The sequence below is a fragment of the Euprymna scolopes genome, chromosome 14 (genome assembly GCF_053919585.1).
Source record: "Euprymna scolopes isolate OS-2025 chromosome 14, ASM5391958v1, whole genome shotgun sequence".
Classification (NCBI taxonomy): Eukaryota; Metazoa; Mollusca; class Cephalopoda; order Sepiida; family Sepiolidae; genus Euprymna; species Euprymna scolopes.
This window is the reverse complement of record NC_136495.1, coordinates 41,808,431-41,826,814: the sequence shown is the minus strand read 5'-3', so window position 1 is coordinate 41,826,814 and position 18,384 is coordinate 41,808,431. Positions and strand designations below refer to the sequence as shown.

At 34.2% G+C, this 18,384-nt stretch overlaps 1 protein-coding gene across 4 annotated transcripts in view; it reads right to left on the bottom strand.

Annotated features, from left to right (window-relative positions):
* The window catches only part of LOC145292963 (beta-1,3-galactosyltransferase 1-like), a 153,006-nt gene that overhangs the window by 3,835 nt on the left and 130,787 nt on the right, over positions 1-18,384 (bottom strand). The gene's annotated exons all lie outside the window — the stretch shown is intronic.

Below are 18,384 nucleotides of genomic sequence, written 5' to 3'. Positions count from 1 at the left end.
AGAAAGAGAGAGGGAGAGAGACAAGAGACATGTAATTGTATACGAACGACGCAATTATATGGAAAGAATGAATGAAAGGGTGTTGTAAAAGGTATTCACCTCAGGACGAGACCAAAATCAGCTGTGCAGAAAAATGGACGATCTGAGTGCGGGAAATTTGTGAGCTGATCGTCCCGACGCATTTTATGCACTAATTAATCACTTCTTATCAAGACCCCAAGTCCACTCTAGTATAAATAGTGGTGGACGGTAAAACAACATGTTGTAACAAAGCAATTTTAACTGTTTTAAGAAGGCTCAACAAGATTTTAACATTGGACGTGAAAACAAGTGTGACAGTCATCGGAAAAGTAGTCCCACACTATTATATTACAGACGGGTAGTCCTCGAAATTATACGTTTCAATTTTAGGTAAACCGGAAGACAGAATATATTTCAGTGGTTGTAGCTAGACTACATTTTTTTTTTGTTTTTCATGGAAAGAACCATGGATTTGAGTTCAGTCGAGCACTTACTATTAAAAGAGCGATGCGATAAAAAAAAGAAGTCTAACAACATCTCTGGGGAAAAAAGATAAATGGCCAGTACAGTTATTTAAATGTCAATATTTTACTATGTTACGACAGAATAAAAATGTTCAGAACGGCACATTCTCATATTAGGAAAGACTATTTCTCTTATGCCACATTTGGCTCTTATATAAGTAGATTATTTCGTCAATCGTCGGATATTCTAAAGCTTAGGATTATCCAACTGTTGTTTCTGCGAGATTTACTACAAATTGATGTAAGCCTACAATTTTTAGACTAGATTGAAAGGTCAGCCAGAGAAGCTTATGAAAAAGGGAGATGTTTGATCAAGGAGAGTCAGGTATTTCAGTTGGGGCAAAATAACAATACAGGTTGGTGATGAAATGAGGGAATTTTAGATTTAGCTTCATTAAGTTGCAATCTACTATTTACTCAAGTGCAAAACGTTATAAGTAATGCCTCTGACCCACTTCCCATAGCAGTAGAGCAACGAAACTTGGCACAGTTATTAGTCGTTCTCTACATAGGAACCGCCCAGAGTTATGCATTTTTCCCATCGTTTGATGCAGCTCTGGAGACCGTTTTTGTAGAAAATCCTAGCTTGGTCCTCCAACCACGACGTGACTTCAGAAATCAAGACTGCATCATCTGGGAAACGCTTTCTTTAAAAAAGAACTTCATGGCTGGGAAGCGGTGAAAGTCAGAGGGTGCAAGGTCAGGAGAGTAGGTAGAATTTGGCAGGATTTCATAACCACACGCCCGCGCTTCTGATCTGGCGACATGCGAGTTGTGGACCGAAGTGTTGTCCTGCAGGATGAGGGTACCTTTGCTGATCTTGCCCCGCCTCTTGATTTTGATAGCTTCCTTAATTTCCTCAAAAGTGAAGCATATAAGGCTCCTTTAATTGTGGTACTCTTTGCCAGGAAATTTGTCACCACTACTCTGTCCTGGTCCCAGAAGACTGTGAGCATGACCTTGCCAGCGGAGGGCTGCACCCTTGCCTTCTTTGGAGGTGGTGAGTCCAAATGCTTCCACTGCATTGACTGGACTTTGGCCTCTGTTTAATAGTGATGGACTCAGGTTTCTTACTGTGTAATCAGTCTTTTGAAAAACATTGACCCATCTTATTGGCACATCTCCAAATTCATCCTCGAGCACTCGACGCGTTCTCGCTTCTGGAATGGTGTGAGCAACCTGGGAATCCATCTGACAGACACCTTATGCATATGCGAATAGTCTTGAATGATAGTTTCCACAGACCCTGTACTAATATTGACATATTGGGCTATTTGGTGAATAGCAATGCGCTGATCTTCCAAAATGGCAGCCTCAACTTGGCAGACAGATGCCTCATCAATGGCAAAAGGGGTGCGATCAGGTCTGGGGGCTGTTTTTACAGACTTTCGGCCATGTTTGAATTCACGATGCCAACATTTTACAAGGTTATATGATGGGGCATTATCACCATAAGTTTCTTTCATTTCATCAAAAGTTTCCGGTGGTGTGCGTCTTTTCAAATACAAAAACCGGATCACTGCTCGACATTCAACAGGCTCCATTTCACGCCTGACTCAGTTCAAACACCCATAAAACAGAAACCACAATTAGTTCTGAGTTGTAATTTGCCGCATAACCCTTAGAGATATAAATCATTGCACATGCAAAATTGCAGCAAGATAAGACAACTGAAAGTGGGTCAACGATATTACTTATAGCACGCCCCTCTTAGAAGTTGAAACGGAAAATCAGAAGCATCTTATTAATGCTCTTCAAAATTTTGGTACAGAAGCTCAGATCAACGGCACGAATGCTATAACAATTTGATTGTAAAACTCATGTAATGTGTAAAAGAATTGAATAGCAAAAAATGAGGTCATTGAATACGAAGCTTGTTTTACATTCTTTATGCGTATCTTGTCGGAATCTAGTATTTGCATGGAATTCTGTCTTAACCATTATACGGTAGAGGACATTATAATCAATTGTATTCTCAGTATCACCCGCACTGAGTATTGAACCAGCAATCCGCAGAAGAACATTTCGAATTAAATATTCACTTGGTACTTTATCAGTTTAATCACGGCTTCATGCGGAGGTTTAATCACCTTACATATTCTGAGAATAACAATCAAGAATTCATTAGTCAGAATAATCATAATAATTTTATCCTTCTCGTGAAATTAAGAAACATGTTTTTTTAATATGGTGCTCAATGTTCATAAATACATTAAACTGAAGACGACATTTTTTTATGGGATAAGTAAGACAATGTTTGTTTAATATTATTAAGCAATAAAATTTATTTCCAAATCAATGCTATTAAAAGTAAATTATAGAGTTACCCCAAGAAAGCACACGGATTTTCCACGTATATTAATTATTCGTAATTACTATTCAACGAGCCCTCTGTTTAGAAAAGTGACAGTTGAGGGTGAAAGAATTAATGTTTGGGGCTGATTCTTCGATATTCGTCGTTCAAAGAGTCGAGCTTCCAAACGATACCAATCTCGTGAAAATCCGTCGCCTCTGTCGAAAGATTTAGGCAGACATACATACATACAAACAGACATGTGATATTTATATTATAGATGGTTTCTATACAAGAAATGTATTTACAATTAAAGTTTTAAGCATAAAATATCTCAATTAAACTGATATATTTAAAGTCTCACAGCAGGGAGTTGGCCTAAATACCTATTCAACATCTTTTAACTAGTCAAAGTAAAATGAAATGAGCAGAATATTAGCTGACATTTAATATCTATTGTTCTTAAAATTGCAATTATCTATCTTTAGAAAACACTTAAATCGCGTTTGTCTGAAGCTAAATTATACTAAATATAGCTTACATTACAGACTCTTAAAACCTTGCAGTTGATTACAGAGAACATTGTTAGTATACAAGCGAGTTATCGCAACGTTCATACCACTGTAGTTAGATAATGTGTTTGATATAGAGGAACTGCTTTTATTCTCTGACATAATTTTATAATCCAGATGATACTTCGATTTATATAAGATTAGCGTGGGGTACCCGGCGTTGCAGATTTGGAGATTTATGGTCGAGCGGGGGTGGGGGTGTTAATGAAAACCTAAGAATAAACGAAGTAAAAAAAAGAAAACAGAAAAACGAACGTTAAAACTTAAGGGGGCGGTGGGGGTTGGGTAATCGAAACATCGAAAAAACAAAACAAAAAAAACTAACGTAAGGCAAACGAACGATGTTAAATGTAAAAATCGAAAAAACAAAAAAGAAAACAGAAAAACGAACGTTAAAACTGCTTTTAAAAATCTGAAAAATTACCCCCCCCCCAAAAAAACACTTGTTTCGATATTAAAATTTAAAAAAATCGGTGGGTACCTGGGTGTTTTTTTTGGGGGGGGTCGATCAGGGTTCGGGGTGTTAATGAAAACCTAAGAATAAGCGAAGTAAAAAAACAGAAAAACGAACGTTACGTGAAAAATGACTTAAATAACACTGCTTCAATATTAAAATTTAAAAAATCGAAAAAAAAATCTCACACCACGATTCGAACGCAAGAAGTTTAGATAATGACCCAACGCTCTAACCAACTGAACTAACACGACACACATGAAATTGTTTCAGTTCTTCAAATATTTAAACTAAATCAGGTCATGACGTCGTTTGACGTATACGTAGAACTGATCTCGTCATGAGAGGACGGTTTTTGCTGAACCCCTCGTAGAAAAGTGTTGATTTCAGATAGAAAAAAATTAACGTTTTGTCCAATTTTTCGATATTTTTTATGAGACAAAATTTGTGAATTTTGTTCTGTCTGTCGAAAGTTTTCGCAGACACACAAACATACATACATACATACATTTTCGCTTTTATATATATTGACTACATAGAATAGATCCATTGAATGATGGTATCCCTTTCATTTCATAAACATTATATAACACGGTATACCCATAATAAAAGTAGCTGACCAGCTTTATAAATATATCATCATCTCAAAATAGAAATGAAAAAAAATAACCTAAGGGTACCAGGCGATAGAAACTTATAGAAGTGAATGTGAAAATTTATTGTTAATATGCATTGATGCATTAAGTATTTATGTAATGCCTGCCTTCAATGATTTTTTTTTCATTTATAGCCTTAAGAAAGATATATTTATATACAGTGGATCACCGGGTTTATACACCAAATATCGTATAGTCAAAATTCTTTTTATGTACCTGGTTACTTGGGGATGGGGCTTGATAATTTGAATAATTTATTTTATTTGGACTACAGTTCACAACTTTAGTGTTATTATCCATGCCGATTATCTCTGATGTTCTTTATGAGTATCTTGTCGAAATTAAGTATTTGCACCGAATTCAGAAAGAAACTCTTTGATCCACAGGATTGCCTGCTATCCCATCAATCATGAAAGAGCAGAGGGCTTTATAATCAATAATATTCTCAGTATCACCCGCACTAAGGATGAACCATCAATCTGGAGAAGAACATTTCGAATTAAATATTCACTTTGTACTTTATCAGTTTAACCATGGCTTCATGAGGGGTTTAATCACCTTACATATTCTGAGAATTACATTCAATAATTCATTAGTCAGAATAATTCAAATAATTTTTTATCCTTCTCGTTAAATTAAGAAACAAAATGTTTTATTTTTTAAATATGGTGCTGCAATGTTCATAAATACATTAAACTGAAGGCGACATTTTTTATGGGATAAGTAAGACAATGTTTGTTTTACATTATTAAGCAATAAAATGTATTTCCAAATAAATGTCATTAACAGGAAATTACAGAGTTACATCAACAAAGTAGACGTTGACTTTCCACTGGCCTCATTGATTTGTAATAACTATTCAGCATGATAGCGTTAAAGCGATCACAAATTGTATACGTTTGTGTCTACGCAACACAATGGCTCAAGTGTCCAATTGCCGTTTTTTTACATAAAACTCTGCAAATATCTGATATAATAAATGCCTTTGTTTTGGCCCTCGTTTTCTTTGCCAATGAAATAATATCAACGTTTTCCCAAACTACAAAGAGCTGCGTTGTTTTATTGTATCATTGTTTTCTTAAGTCTCGTTATTTCTCACTTTTTTTATTTATTTCTAATCTCGTCTTTTATTCTGTTTCTTCGCTGTTTATTTAATGGAATCCGCTTTTTAGACGACAAAAGCAAAAAAAAAAAAACAGAAGCAAATGAAAATATATATAAAAAAACAACGTGAAAAATTAGATATGAGCAACGATTCTTTTATATACAAAAATAATAGAATTCTATCCAATAACCACTCGACAAATTGTTATGCATTTATTTTAATCTCTTTTTCCACAGATTATTTTCGGTATTTTTTCTTTCTCTTTAGTACATTCTTTCCAGGGTTTTTTTTTCCTCATGAAAAAGACAAAAACCCAAAATATCCATCTGCCATCGGTTGTTGTTATTTAGACAAACCGTTCCATATATTTATCAACACAACAGGAGAGCACTGTGCGTGAATCTGATCTTTTAGCGCGTGCTAAATCGTTCTGATACGACGACCGCTCCTCTGTTTGAGATAAACAATTGCACGAATTCCGAGAAAACAAAGAAAAATAATTAAATACAACGGATAACCGTGACTTGCGTACGCTCAACTAGCGCGTGGAGTGAAAAAAACAAAACAAAACATTTTTTACATCTTACGCGTAATTAACGAATATAAACATTATCGTAAAGTTCAGCCCTGTTCAAATATAGTACTGCAAATTTCTTTGTCTGCTTGTCTGTCTGTTACACTTTTTCATCAGATACATCCAGATCGATCTCGTTAAATTGCTGTGCGGATTGTTATAAACCTAACGAACTAAGTATTATGGTATCCGTTCGATACAGTAAAAGATTGACAAGGATAACCATTAAATGCAAACGTGAATTCTATATTCAACCACCAATATATCATAAGCACTCAGTCTTAGTAAACAGGTTATAATTTTTACCGTTCACTAAAAAGATATTTATCACTCCAAACTAAGCTTACAAAGAATATAATTCGTTATTTTCCAATGTTTCAGCCGATGTAAAGTCCTATATATCTTGAACTTGGGAACTATATTATCTGCTAATGAGAAAAACTAATAAATATGGGTGTCATTAATAATAAAGTACAAATACATATATATATTTACACACCTTATTATTACACACCTTAAGATTTCATATTTTCTTAATCAAATATAAATATTAGCAACGCAATGTTCATAAAGATAGTAAACTAATGTGATACTAGGGGCATAGATATTTTTATAAGTTAGCTTTTAATCAGGAACAGACACGCACTTTCTGCTAATTTAAAAACATATTCAGCTGTATTAACAATAACCGCGTATAATTGTTTCGTTTAATTTCTGATATCTTTATATATACATGTTCGAACACTGTCGCGCTAAAAAAGTTAGCATGACTCCATTTCCGTTTGATAAATACCGATTTTCTTTTTTTTGCGGACTATTTACTATTTGGCTTGTGTACAAATCCCAAGCCCGATAGGAACCTTCTATCATGTTGAACAATGATGCCATGTTTAGCGAGCTAGATCGGTACTGCGCTGCTGTACAACTCATGCTTTCTACCTATCCAAGTTATGACAAGGGGACCATTGCCAGCACCTTCAAAATGCACCGCTGGATTTCCACAAATAACTAGGACGTTTCCAGAGTGATGAAAACAGTTTCCAGCCATGGTTATTGCGTTTGGTGTGATTTAAAATGATGTCCATATCCTGCAACCTTACATCTTCGATCCAGTTTGAAAGTAAACACCAAAGTGTAATTACATGTGCTGGAGAATGTGGTGATCACCTGGTGCAACCAGTTGGCCGCTGGCAGAGGACTGGGCACCGGCTTACAAGTCCAAAGAGACCCAGGTTTTGCTTCAGGAGGAATGCTACGACTAAATACAGCTCTACCACTGCCCCCTACTCGTCGACCTGAACTCGCTAGACTATTTCGTTTGGTCATACGTCGAGAATATCACCAAATGACCTCCAACAACACAAAAACCAGTCTGATCGCCACCCTCCGCTGAGCTTGCGCTTGTGGAAAAAGCATGCTCCCATTTCCGGATCCGTATCGAGGCGGGGACTGAGGCTGAAAGCGGCTACATTGAATATATAAGCTCTGCTACATAATCAAGCCACCAAAATTAATGTTTACAATAAAACTTATAAAATAAATCTGTAGTGTTGCTTTTTTTTAGGGCGACAATTTTGATTGTTCTACCCTATAGTTGTTCCCTCCAGGTTTTATTATCCTTATATAAGTTGCGACTCATCAGCGAAAATTAGTCATAAAAACAAAAACAGGAAGCACCAATTTATAGGTAGTGCCTTCTACCGAGAGTTTGATCTATTCGCCATTTTAAGTTTCTTTTTTACATAGCCGCATTACATACACACCCATATATATATATATATATATATATATATATATATATATATATATATATATATATATATATGCGTGTGTGTTTAAATTGAAGATGATTGAATTTTAAAATTTTTGGTTGAGTTGATACATAACTTTTTAACAAGTTTTATGTTAATGATTAATGTATAATGTATTATATTATATTAGAGTATGTCAATCTGTGAATTCATTTTATATCAGCTATATTACTTCCGGTTCCAACCTCGCACTTTCTTACGGTTCATTAAAAATATATCATATTTCCTTTTCCGAAATATTCGGATTTTGGTTCTATAACTCATCATTTCTTAATATTATATAGTATAACGTTGCATTATTCTCCATGTATTTATTTCGCTGTATAACCAAGTCATTCCTCCGAAGGTTACTGCATATTTTACAACCTAGTGTATTATATAGCAATATTGTTATTTAATTTTTCAGTAAAAGTTTACTTAGAAAATAAACAAAACACTTTTGAAGTCTTTTAATGTGTACATGCATTTTACGTAAATGATATTAATTTTCTAATCCTTGTATTCTACGTGAATTTATTTATTTCGTCTTTTCACGTCCATTATATGCTTTCAATGGTTTCCGGGTACTTATATCATGAATACTTTTTCATTTCGCAATAACAACTGTGTGATCTTTTGTATTACATCAGCATTTTACTATGTATCAATACCTAATCATTTTATTTTGTTGCAAAGGGTGACGTACAATTAGTATGTTTTTTGCATTTTCCTAACATTATGACCACATTGTATTTTGTTGTGATCCTAGACAATAATGCACCTATTAGTTTATCCATATTATGTTTATGTTAAACTCTCCCCTATTTCACAGCTCTATCTATAACATATGCACGGTGTATATGTATACTTTCCTTTAAATTGTTTTTGTATGTAGATTTTCATCCATTCATCTTCTAGGTAATAAATTTACTTTTGTCCTCATGTAAGCAACTGTTTATTATTTCATAACGCTTATTGATCATAATATCTTTACATGGTAGTATTTCACCGACTCGATTATCCGTAAGTTATAACTCCTCTTTTATTGGAAAGATATGTATTAGCCTTAAATAGAACTGTGTATTCCGTGATAAATGCCCTGTTTTTACTTTACGTGCCTCTATATAAGATGCTAATGAAATGATAGTTTTATTTTACATATAACATGTTTTTTAATAACTGCCATATGGTTGTTATATTCGGTCTATAACAAACTATTTAAATCCAGATATAAGCTGACGCGTTCATACCTTTTGTGGCGTTACACTTATATGCAATATCCTTAGTCAAACATTAATTTTTCAATAAGCATTTTTTCTGACTAGTTACATTTCCTTTTGTTTCGAATTCTCCTATTTCATATTCGTCTTTTTGATTTATTGAAGGCATTATTCTATTCGTATTATTTGGAGTAATCGAACTATTGTTCTCATCTTTGGCATGATTTTCACAACGCTTCAATCGATATAACCTCGGACATTCTTCAAATGTATATTTTCGGACTCGGGAATATTTAAGTCGAACCCGAGAATTGTAACGGAATTTTGTGCGGAACCCTTTATTTACTTAATGGAGTTGCATACTTTTGTTCCGTCAGCCATGACTTGATAGAATTCCTGAGTAATTTGCAACTGTACATTAACCACTGCGCCACGGTGGTCCGCAAGGACCCCTGTCGCAGGGATAAGAGTACTTGGAAAAATCAATTGTCAATAAGTAACTTTCCTGAATGGTGAATCCTCAGTGTGGGTGACCAAAAATTACAATTTCAAATTACGTAGGACCTCTATCCAGTTATGGCTGACGGAACAAGAGCACGCTGCTCCCGTGAAGTAAATAAATAGTTCCACTCGGAATTCTTGAGTTCGACAGAAACATTCCCAAGTTCGACAAGATACACCTGAAAAAGGTCGACGGTTACATCGAACGAGATGTTTTGAAAATAACATTCAATATGAGATCCTCATCTCCAAAATTCAGAAACTGCATAGTTTCATTTTGCATGTATATCTTTCATTCTATCTTTATTAATATGCCTGCGTAGCATTTCATTCTCTTTAAAATTATTATAGTTTATTTGATGAAAATTCCGGCTTTATATGAATATATCAGTGTGTGACTCAAATAACTGTTTCCTTATAATAAAACTTGTTTCGAAACGAGCATGAAATATGTATATATATGGTGATATATTATACTATATATAGTTTACAGTTTCAATGCTAAAATATTATATTTAATATCGATAGATCAAAAGTTTATAGCGTAAATAATTAATATGGCATTAAAAATCCTACTTAAAAGAATAATTTCATTTAAAATTAAATATACCGAAATGTATTGTCATTTCTCCACAACTATATCAGCGCTCAGTTATTTAACAATTGACGAAAAGAATGTATATACACGGCTCCTTTCCAAATTTTAAATAAACAGGGAAACATTTGGGCCATTGAACAAAAAGCAATTTTTGTCTTTAAATTTGTCGTTTTATATGGGAGTAATTTATTCTTTTACATTTTAGACCAGACGCCACCATGATCATTATATATTACGTAATCCAGATTGACTCAGTACGCTCTCTGCGGTCTGTATTGGCGTTTGTTCATCTGCATTGCTCTCTGGCACAGCACTTACATCTTCATAGCACTTTAAATCTAAAATATGTCGGGGCATTCCATCGATACACAGGTTGTTAGGAGATTGCCTTCCAGTAATCACTCCTCTTCCCTATTGCGCGATACGTTGTATCTTTGGTGATTTCACTCAAAGGTCTTCTATTTATTTCTCATTGCTTTCCGAGGATGTATGTCTTGGGTGGCTCCATCTATAATTTTACAAAATGATGCATGTATCTTGTGTACTATAATCGGCTGTAAGAGCAATGTTGAACCTAAATGTGGCATCTACAAGTGATATTCTTCTATCAGCTAATATTTTCATCGTTCGATGATGTCGTTTCCATTTCATCCAGCTCTTTTTGCTGACGTGTTATAGGTTATTTTCCTCAAGTTTTGTTTTAGAATCGTCTGGAGAATTTCTAAGCAATAAACAGTATCATTATACATTATCACTTCCATTACTGGACCCAAGACAAGCATCGCTTTTTTCTACGGTGTGCAACTGCAGATGACGATTCTGCATGTAACTTCTTCATATTATCATTCTAACAGATCTAAATTCAAACACTGGCAACTATGCTTTTTACGATTGTGTATTATGTCAATAGACAATCTTATCTAATTCTTCCAGTTCCAATTTCCCCATGAATATGCATATGCTCATCTAACGGTAATTAGTAACCTTCTTCCAGTTTGATATTTTGTACTGAAAGTTGATCCACATATAAAGTCCTTCTTACTGCGATTTAGTGCATCGTATACAACTCTTTTACAGTGTGGTCCTCGACATATAAAGCACTTGATGCTTGTCATTCCTTTATTCTGAATTGCTTTGTGCACACGCTGTTACACTCAGTCTCTCGAATTCTATTGTTGACTAAAAGATGTGTTTATATCAGTTTGCTAACTTCCATTCTCTCTCCGGGAGGCAAGTGTAGTAGTGTCACATATACATTGCCTGACAATCCCGTAATGAAAGCAAGTTTGTATGATCCACTCCTCTCCAGAGCTACCCTGCTAATCCAGTCAATCTTGTAACTTTATTTGCGTACACATCACTCGCCTATCCTGTCCATTTAAATCTGTTTAGCTTTTTACCCTTTGAAAAGTCCCTTCAGTGAATGTTGCCATTAGTCTCATTTCTGCCTGTTTTGCATCTAATTTGTTTTAATTGCCAAATCCGAGCTACATAGCAAGTGCATGCCCCTGGAAAAAGAATTGAATTAAACTGGCTCAGTTTTGCACCTTGTAGATTAGCTACGAGTTGTACTTTCTATATAAACCAGACCACATCACATTCTCAACTAATAGGCGGTACCAAATTTATTCCACATCACATTAGTTCTGATTTCATGGAAATAATGTATCAATTTCTTAACTACAACTCTTAACGCGTACTGACTCCTGGGCTCAATCGACACCGCCAATTTTCAATGTTGCTTAATCCACAACCTCACGTCTCTATTTTTTCCATGGCAGTCATAACAGACGTGCTGCCGCTTGTTAGTAATGTGTTAATTTGCTATTTTAGACCACAAAACGTTTAGAAATTTTACAGGCATTAAAGAGTTGACTGTTTTTTCAAGCAATTCACACCAAACAGATTGGTTAAAGTACGTTAACCACAGCCTTAACATATTAGTATGTTTTATAACTATTTGGTTCAATTAAAAATGTAATAAGAAAACGATATCATGAATATATAAATTGAAAATCCCATATTATATAAGAAATACTAACAAAAACGCAGTATCGTAAAAAAAATGACTACTATGAAACACAGGTTTGCTAGGGCATATATAACATATCAATCGACATGTCATGGACGGCGTAAATGGCGATAATAATAAAAGCTATTATTTGTAATACAAACCTTCAATGCGGAACTTCATACTAGGATGGAGTAGTTTTGGCATATCTTGGCTAGAACAGTTCTGAGCTCCCACCTTGCCTGGAAAGAGTTCAAACCGGCTTCGAAACCTAATAGGTGATGCCCTTTTCTGTTCTCTGCAACCTCTTCCACAGAAATGCGTTGCTTGTCTGTCCATGCTCTCGTTATTTTTTTAGCAGTTGCGCTTCTGTATTCTAACATATTGTTCCTCCTTACCAAACATTCACAAAAATACTCTCATAGCTACAACCACTATCAATAATCACCCCCACTCTCTATCGATGCCTAAATGTGGATTCTATAAGCAAAGTTCTTACATAGATCTGCTCACCTGTGGAACTGCTCCCTTCGCCTCCTTTCCAGATAACTACAATATGGTCGTCTTAAAATTCAATATACAACTGCTCCTTTTGAACCGCCTCCTTACATACTCAAATAATACAAAATTCCCACGAGTAACAATTACCATCACATCGTACCGATGACTACACTACACTCATCAACTCTTATTCAATAGTGTGCTACAGGATTGATAATTTGTGACGGCCTTGTAAAAAATACGTCAAATTTAAGCTCAATCGTATTATTAGTTTATAGATCCGTTCAGTAAAGCTGTTCTTTTTAATTCTTAACTTTCTAAAACAGAAAAATACATTTAAGTTTTGATTAAACATCATTTACTGATAAAAATAATACTGTTTAAACAATAGGTGTATCAGTGTTATTTTAACTTAGTCTAAAGCAACAGTTTACGGGTGTTATTCGTTCGTCAAACAGTTTCTAAGACATGAATTATGCTGAATTTAAGGGTTGCTCGAATTCGCCAATTATATTTTCACGTTAAAGAGATGGGTTGAAAATAAGAGACAATGCATGTGAGGTTGTGGTTCTTCAGTGGTTAACGACATGGAAGAGTAGCCGGTGTGTATAAAGTATATATGGCTCATAGCAGAAGAAAAGACTTGACCCCCTCTAGTACGGGATCGACGGGGCGTTTTGTTAATTACTTTGATCATAGAAAAAGTTGCAATATGCTATGGTATTTGTTTGCTTTGAGGACCCAACCCCCACCCCCCAAAAATAAAAAAAATAAAATATACGGAAAGTGTTTTTTTTTTAATTTTCTCTTTCAATACAATGTGTCACAAGTTGATCGCAATGATGGCAAAACCGTATAGATTGTATTTTTAATTACTTCAGCATACAACGCATATGGTTCCTTTCGACTAATGGCCGTTTGCAGATTTCAAAAGAATGTTTCCAGGAACATATTTTGCTGCAACGAAGGATAATAGAAAACGTTGCCCTATTTTGTGGAGAAAGCTTAATCATTCAAGAAAAAACAAAACAAATTGAATTGTTAAAGATTTAGTATCAGATTATAACCATAAAAAGAAGCTGTCTTCTATTATGTTTACATTAACCGAACAGTTTTCTTTGTTGTTTACAGTCATGAATTATTATCTGATGCATTAGAAAAGGTTTTATTATCTGATTACATGCTTGTAATAAATAGATATTTTTGAAAAAATGTACAAAGTTCATGTAATTGTATCAATATGAATACATGCCAACCTAATGCATGTACAATATCTTCTAGTGGGAAAACCCTCTTAAACACAGAACATCAAGACTTAATAGAGGAAGACTCAAAATAGAGAGATAATTTGCAAATACAATAACATAAGCCGTGCCGCACAAAATCATTGGCTGCTCTCGGGCAATCATAGAACTCTAAAGCCATTCTATCATAGTAACGGTGGAGTAATGAAGAGCAGGTTGAACGGTGTATGCTACTCTAAACTAATTGTACAGTATTATAGTTCAACAGAAACACAACTGTGTCTAAAACGTAGCTTCCGCAAAGGGAGAAAACTGAAATAGACATCCATGTAGAATCTTGAAATTTTTCAACCTTAAAAATAGTGTATAATATTGCATAGGGGACATATATAACAATGGTGAGGAGAAGAGACATTTATACAGTTCTGTGGATTTTTATAACATATTAGCGAGGAGAAAGGGTACATATTTTGGAAGGGTTACGTAATGTTCATAATAAGATGATTAACACATTACCTTTTAATTTGTAGAATGGCGACAGTAAGGCAACAGTTACAAATATCAATGGTGATTATTTTGGACCGGTCGAATGATGATTACGTCAGAAATTCACATTTGTTCTACATAGTTTAATCCTTCTACCCTTCGCTTCCAAAGGGGCAGCTGACCACTGACTGACTCTTCTGATCTCTGCTGACAAACAGACTCAACTCGTCTGCCTCAGCTACTTCGATCTGACTAACTCTAGCTCCTATATTGAGAATACACTTTTTTGCTATGACGTCAGTAGTGTGGTTTCAAGACGTGACCAATTCACACACACACGTGTTCCTTGCACATTTTGACAAAGAATTCTCAACTAACCTATTTTTTAACCTAACCATTTTTTAACAATATATTTGTAATTTGTATTGCTGTTTTTAGCTAACGTTTTTAATATCCAGTTTCATAAAAGAATGCCAATTTATTTGATTTCACAATATAAACAATATCTAACTATTTATAATAGAATTTAACAATAGGACTTTTTAACATTCCGATTTCTAACATTCTATTTCTTAACCTTGCTTACAAGGTTCGAGTCTCGCCTTATCCTAATCTAATTTTCACTTATCTTATGTTCTTATTTACATGGAAAGGGGCATACCTTTTTCCTGTAAAAATAAAAGAAAGCAAGTAAGTCAATCTCCCGCAAAAGCTATATGAAGTTCATTCCCCGAATATGTATTTATCTTAATGTTATTTTAGGAATCAACTGTTGTTCACTATATAACATCGTTTCAATTATTTTAAAGAAAAGTGTATATTTAATCATGACGCGTTGATCAAGCACCACCTCTTAAAAAAAACAAAAATCTTTCAAACTTTGAATCTAGTATTTTTGCTCCAACTTAATTATGTTAACATATTCAGGTTATTAGAAATATCCTCCTCGCTTGCGGTATCCGTCCCTTTCTCCAAAAAAAGGGTATTTTATTTATAAAATTGCTGTATTTTATAACGATTCGGATGAATTTATTGTACTACGTATTAATCTACTTTTTTGGTTGTTATAATTTTATTTATATTTTTGCATCATTGTTTACTCAGAATTAATTGTTTACTAAGATTGTTTACTAAGAATTAATGATGCAATTGACGACGCTGAAAATTCTATTCGATCCGTCAAGCAGATGTAGACAATAACGTATCAAGCCTTGAATAAAAGGGAATGGTCATTTCGTTTTATTGTTAATTACATTCAGGGAGCTAGTTGCCCTACCAATGACAATATAGCCGTTAGACCAATGATTACACTACACGAATTATGCTTCCCGACCAATGGTATTGACATAAGTGATCTAAAGTTTACCGTTTTGTGAAGATTAGGGGTAGCTTTTAAGTATAGCTAATACAATACCTTGGTTTAGGGCCACTATAAATGGCATGCTTCTTTATTGACCAAGTAGTAGAGCGAAATTAATCATGCAAACACTTATGTTTAAATTAAACTGTGTTTTCATTTTTTCCTTTGAGTAAGCATAAGTCATCCATGGTATTAATCTAATCTTAATAGAACACAGTCTAGAATGCTTTAATTCTTTCTTTTATTGTAGTATATGGTACGTCATAAGTAACTGCACGAATGTATTTACCTGATCTCTAAAAGAGAAAACAGAAAATTAGGGGAGATCCAGTACACTAGATAAAGCTTAGTATGCCCTACACAAATACCGGAGCATCTCAGTCAGCATTACCTACTAAGAGCATCTGAGACAATTAGCAATGCACTAATCGTTTTCCAAATAAAAAAATAGTTTGAGGTCTTAACTGATATGACATTACAGTAAGTCAGACTTTATATCTTTTGAATAATTTCTAAACGTATTTAAATGATGAATAATTACGATGTATATTTTATATAACAATCCTAACCACGGTATATTTATAAATATATTATATTATATATATTTACATTGATGAATATATTGCATTATCTTTAAAATCACAGTGCGATGTTTTGAGAATGTATACTACACATCTATAAAAATTCTATTATACTTTATTTATAATTTTTCAAGTATGGATATTAAAGAACATTATAATCAACCTGAGAAGACGTTAAAGATTTAGAAATGTGTCCTTACCTGAGCTTTTGCAGCATACAATGCTTAGTCGCTTACAAGAAAACAACGATAGTTACTGCTTATGATCATATGCTGGCGGCATGGTAAAGTAACAGAATTTCTAATTATCTCATATGCAAATGCGATGGTGAGGTTTGGATAACTGCTTTTAGAGACTAGATTGAATTTAAAATAGTAAGCTTTGATAGCAATGTATCGAATATTACTCCTGAAATTCTTAGCTCGAAATACATAAAAGTTAACAAATAATTTGTGAATGTGTAGGATAGTACACAACTGAATATTTAGCCACAATTGCACATAAGCATCACCTGATAATTCTTTGAAACGCTGGATGTATATGGAGATGGTTAAGTAATATTAATCTATTGAAATTGATTTTAAAACATGTCACTTAATTTTATATCCGTTCATCTATCGAACGTCGCGTTCATTTCTAACGTTTTTTTTTTTTATAAAATATAGTATTAAGAATTAAATGTAAATTTGCATGATAAAGTTTTTAGTGTTAAATCGATACAATTGTTAGCGCTGATCCACAATTCATGATAGAACCAGATACTAAAATGCGAAACCACGTGAATGGCGTAATGTCAATAAGCGAATATGATGTTAAAGAACAGACTGGATTCGAAAATTTAAGGAGTCTGCATTAAAAGGTATTTAAATATAACCACACGCCTTTTTTTAAGTGTTATTCAGTCAGTCAATCCCTGTCAAGGTCGGGTCTCTTTGCTAGTGTAGAATAATCCTTTTTGAAAACAATAGCGCGGTTTGAATTGTGTGAAAGCAGCATAGAGGAGTGGTGCGATACTGGCATTTACAGATGTCAAAATCATCTTCAAATATGACAAAATGTTAGTGCGCCCAAGGAAATCTCAGGATACAATCCAATATTGATTGCAAAAGTATTTTCCCATTTTTACTTTGAGTTTGGGATTGTCTTGTCAGATTTTTTTCTTCAGGACAAAGCAGTAAAACTTTCACGTTATTTATTTATTTTTTTGCTTCAATTCGTTTTCTTTTTACACAATCCTACAAAACAAATATGCACTAGTTTAAAACCGACAACATAGTATTGTTTATGTCATTGGGTTGCCGATATACTAACACAACATAGATGATAAAGGCAACGATATATGAAGGTACAGGAAAATCGATATGAATGCTCTTAAAAATTTATTCAATATGGCACGATGATACAGAACCTGTTTTGAGGAGCTTAAGAGTTTTTGAGTCGCCAACATTTAAAAACATTTCTGGATGTTACCGCACATCAGCAAGATGTTTAATCTAATCTAGGTTTACAGGTGGAAAGATCAGATTTACCTGGTTGCGCTTGATGGGAAGGTGCAATGATTCATCTCAACGAATCACCAAATCTCGTGTTGTTTTTTAGCAACTTAATTCCGTCAAAAAGATACAACGCTGATCCTAGAGTTTAACTATCGACATGTCCTGACAGTCTTCCGTCCTCGAAGTCATTACAATCCGCGAACCGTCTCTCCCCTTCTAACTACCGACTGTGTCTGCTAACTTTGATTTCCAAATCTTGACTAATTTCTATTCAACTCTGAACGTATTGGGTTACGTCATTAACGCCACATGAACGAACACGCAAGTCTGATGATTCGGCTTGCACGTATCTGTTCACCAAATTAACATTTTTTTTTATTTAACAAATAATTTTATC